The 4,934-nt window shown below is 40.2% G+C and overlaps 1 protein-coding gene across 1 annotated transcript in view; it reads left to right on the top strand.

Moving 5' to 3' along the window:
• SPTLC2 (serine palmitoyltransferase long chain base subunit 2) overlaps positions 1–4,934 on the top strand; it is a 106,706-nt gene that overhangs the window by 77,902 nt on the left and 23,870 nt on the right. The window lies entirely within an intron of this gene.

Below are 4,934 nucleotides of genomic sequence, written 5' to 3'. Positions count from 1 at the left end.
TCCAGGTTTTTTTTTTTTTTAAGATTTTATTTGAGAGAGAGAATGAGACAGAGAGAGAGAGCATGGGAGGGGGGAGGATCAGAGGGAGAAGCAGACTCCCCGCTGAGCAGGGAGTCCGATGCGGGACTCGATCCTGGGACTCCCAGGATCATGACCTGAGCCGAAGGCAGTCGCTTAACCAACTGAGCCACCCAGGCGCCCCTCATTCCAGTTTTTTTAACTTCCTTTGATTTTCCAAGTATTTAAATGTTAATTTTTACTTTTATTTAAGTATTAACATTCCTACAGTAATGTGCACAAATCTTGGCATACAGTTCAGTGAATACACACCTGTCTAACCACCACCCAGATCATGAGATAGAACATTTCTGTTTCCCAAAAAGCTATCTTGTGCCTCTTCCCAGTCTCCATTCCAACTTGCTAAAGATAATTTTTTTTTTTAAGTTTAAGGCATGCAACATAATGGTTTGTTTGTTTTTTTATGTTATGTTAATCACCATACATTACATCATTAGTTTTTGATGTAGTGGCTAAAGATAATTTTGACACTATTTTGACTTCTGTCACTATTTATTAGTTTTGCCTGTTCTTGAACTTCATATGAGTGGAATCATACATATAATATGTATAATCACTCTTTTGAATCTGTTGTGTATTATTCATCATTATGTCTTTTGAGATTTATCTGCACATTTGGGTGGAACAGTAAGTTCATTTGCATTGCTGCCTAGTATCAAACAATAAATATTGTTAGAATATATTTCTAGGGCGCCTGGGTGGCTCAGTTGGTTAAGCGACTGCCTTTGGCTCAGGTCATGATCCTGGAGTCCTGGGATCGAGTCCCGCATCAGGCTCCCTGCTCGGCAGGGAGTCTGCTTCTCCCTCTGACCCTCCTCCCTCTCATACTCTCTGTCTCTCATTCTCTCTCTCTCAAAATAAATAAATAAAATCTTAAAAAAAAAAAAATATATATTTCTAGTTACTCATTCTGCTAATGGACATTTTGGTTGTTTCCTGATTTGGGCTGTTATTAAGAGTGGCACTCTTGGGCGCCTGGGTGGCTCAGTTGGTTAAGTGACTGCCTTCGGCTCAGGTCATGATCCTGGAGTCCCGGGATCGAGTCCCACATCAGGCTCCCTGCTGAGCAGGGAGTCTGCTTCTCTGACCCTCTTCCCTCGTGCTCTCTCTCTCATTCTCTCTCTCTCAAATAAATAAATAAATAAATCTAAAAAAAAAAAAAGAAAATTCTTAAAAAAAAAAAAAAGAGTGGCACTCTTGTATGTGTCTTTTGGTACACAATTCTGTTGGGTGTTTGTACCTAGGAATAGAATTGCCAGGTCATAGAATAGACATATGCTTAGGTTCAGCATATATTGCCATTTTTACAAAGTCCCAGTTCACAGTCTCACTAGCAACATCTTGAGAGTTCCAGATACTCTTTTGTCAATACTCAGTATAACCTTTCCAACACATTTTAATACATTTAAAAACACATTTCCAGAGGGGATTAGAAATGGAAGTGGAGAAAAGAAGAAACATTATTTATTCTTACTCAAATTAGGAACTGTATCATTTTGGGGCACCTGGGTGGCTCAGATGGTTAAGGAACTGTATCATTTTATATTAAATGTGTTTATTCATTTCTTCCTTTGCCTTGCCTTCTCAACCCAACTCAATATTTTGGCAATATTTACTACATTCTACCCAAGAAAAAAATGTACCAAAAAAGCAGGAAGAAGACCTAAGCAAATGGAAAGATATCTGTGCTCATGGGTTGGAGGACTTAGTATTGTTAAGATGACAGTACTTCCCAAATTGATCTATAGATTCAACAATATCCCTTTCAAAATCCCAGCTACCTTTTTTGTAGAAATTGGCAAGCAAATCCTAATGTTCATATGGAAATGCAAGAGACCTATAATAGACTTGAAAAAGAACAAAGTTAGAGGAGTCTCATGTCCCAAAGCTGTAGTATCAAGATAGTGTCATACCAGCACAAGTATAAATACGTAAACCAAGAAATACAACTGAGAGTCTAGGGGCACCAAGGTGGCTCAGTCAGTCGAGCGGCTGACTCTCGATTTCGGCTCAGGTCATGATCTCGGGGTCCTGGAATTGAGCCCTGTGTCGGGCTCTGCACTCAGCGGGGAATCTGCTTCAGGATTCTCTCTCTCCCTCTGCGACCCTTCTCCTGCTCGCTCTATCTAAAATAAATAAATCTTTAAAAAAAAAAAAAAGCTATACAACTGAGAGTCCAGAAGTAAACTTTTTAATTTATGATTAGTTGGTATTCAACAAGACAGTCCAATGGGAAAGAACAGTCTCTTCTAATGAATGATTCTGAGAAAACTGCATATCCACATGCAAAAAAATGAAGTTGGACCCCTACCTCCCACCATATATAAAAATAACTCAAAATGGATCAAAGGCCTAAATTTAAGAGCTAAATTTACAAAACTCTTAGAAGAAACGTAGATGTAAATCCTCATGACTGTGGGATTAAACAGGGATTTCATTTTTCTTTTTTCTTTCTTTTTTTTTTTTTTTTTTAAGATTTATTTATTTTTGAGAAAGAGTGTGTGCATCCAGGGAAGGGCAGAGGGAGAGGGAGAGAGAGTCTTACCGACTGCACCATCGAGGCACGCAGGCAGTGATTTTAGTTCTAACACCCAAAAGAACAAGCAACCAAGAAAAATAAATTGTACTTCATCAAAGCTTTTGTTCTTTGAAAGACACCTCATCCAGAAAGTGAAAATACAGCCCTCAGAATGGGAGGAATTTTGTAAATCATGTCTGATAAGAAAGAACTTTTACAACTCACACTAAAACCAATTAAAACACCCAATTAAAAAATGGGCAAAGGATTTAAATAAGTATCTCTCCAAAGAAGATACATAAATGGCCAATAAGCGCAAAAAAAAGAAGTTATTCAAACCTGTTAGACATTAGGGATTTGCAAATGAAAACCACAGGAAACCACTTTACACGCACTAGAATAAAAAAGACAGACTAACATTGTTAGTGAGGATCCAAGAAATTGGAATGCTCCCACGTTACTGGTGGAAATGTAAAATTGCCAGGCTACTTTGGAAAACAGTTTCCAGTTCCTCGCACAGCAAGCATGGAATTAGCATATTACCCAGAAATTCTCTTCCTAGGTATATTCCCAACCAAATTGAAAACGTATGTCTACATGATAACTTGTACATGAATGTTTAAAGCAGCATTATTCACAATAGCCAAAAAGTGAAAACAACCCAGTGGGCATCAGCTGACGAGTGGGTAAACAAAATGTGGTGTATCCATGCAAAGACAATTAAAAAAGAATGAAGTACCAACGCATGCTACAACACGGATGAACCTTGAAAACATCATGTTAAGTGAAAGGAGGAAGACACCATGGGCCACATATCATATTTTTCCATTTATATGAAACGTCCAGAATAGGCAAATTCATAGAGACAAGAAGTAGATTAATGGGAGAGGAAATGGGGAACAACTGCTAACAGCTATGGAGTTTCCTTGGGGTGAAGGGGGGATGAATGACATACCGGTGATGGTGGCACAACTTTGTGACTATACTAAAAACCACTGAATTGTACATTGTAAAGGGGTGAATTTTACAGGACGCGAATTATATCAATAGAAGGAGGAGAAAAACTGGAGAGAGTAGAGTAATGAGGGAGTACAATTTATGATATAAGCTGTAATAATTTGGAACAGTCCAAATTAATGGAATAGAAATAAAATTCCAGAAAGGTAAGGAAAGGGCCTGCTGAAGAGAGGCCCTACCTAATCATAAAGTATTGCCTTTTAATACACTGTTAATCAGTTAGCTCTTATTTTATATTGGTTTTTCCCATGTGTGGTTTTATACTTTAAATATACCAGATTGCCCCACATGTATATCTTCTTCTAGATAATTGGTAATTGAATCTAAGGGAGGTAAAAACATGCCCAAGACCTATATACAACTAATGCATCTCCAGCTTAAGTTTAAGGCTAAAGAGAAAAGAAACCCATGTTCCCTGTAAAGAAATAACTTTAAGGCCAATAGTAGTTCTCAACTAACCAAGAACTGTGCTGCCTTCCTAAGACACGTTGGGAAACATCTAGGGGCATGTTTGGTTGTCACAGACTGGGCTGTGAGGAAGTGGTATTGGCATTTATCGCCAAGGGGTTAGTGATTCTAAATGTTCTTCAGGACACTGGACAGCCTTAACCAAGAACTGTGCCCCAAATGCCAATAGCAGTCTTACTAAGATACACTGGCAATGGTTGACTGAAATTTTCCAGGATGCCCCCCTTTGGAAGATGGAGCAGTGATAGAAATCTTAGAATGGAAATTTACCAGACAAGAGAACCAGTTCCAAACTCAGATTCGGCTCCTCGCCATACGAAAATCGATACTGGAGAGACAAGTGATGGTGGGAAAAGAAAGGTTGCTTTATTCAGGAAACCAGCAACCTGGGAAGATGGTAGACTAGCACCTCAAAGACCATCTTCCCCATCCAGGGCAAGCCCGAGGCTCTTAAAAGGGAAGGCATGGGAAAGGGGAGGGGCCTGCATGCAGGAGAAGCCAGCGTCCGGCAGCTACTCCTGAGTGGACATGAGTCTGGCATCAGGGCAGCTGTTTTCGCGTGGAGTCAGGCCTTATCTGCGGGAAGGTTGAGTCCTCCACGCCTCAAGACCAGTGGTCTGCAGGGCGCCTGGGTGGCTCAGTTGGTTGAGCGACTGCCTTCGGCTCAGGTCATGATCCTGGAGTCCCTGGATCAAGTCCCGCATCGGGCTCCCTGCTCGGCGGGGAGCCTGCTTCTGCCTCTGACCCTCCCCCCTCTCATGTGCTCTCTGTCTCTCTCATTCTCTCTGTCTCAAATAAATAAATAAAATCTTTAAAAAAAAAAAAAAGACCAGTGGTCTGCAAATCTCAAAGG

The sequence above is a fragment of the Mirounga angustirostris genome, unplaced genomic scaffold, assembly GCF_029215605.1.
Source record: "Mirounga angustirostris isolate CCGP_5_RB_7025 unplaced genomic scaffold, mMirAng1.0.hap1 SCAF_9, whole genome shotgun sequence".
NCBI lineage: Eukaryota > Metazoa > Chordata > Mammalia > Carnivora > Phocidae > Mirounga > Mirounga angustirostris.
Note: the sequence above shows the minus strand (reverse complement) of the source record. Positions and strands in the feature narration are given on the sequence as shown.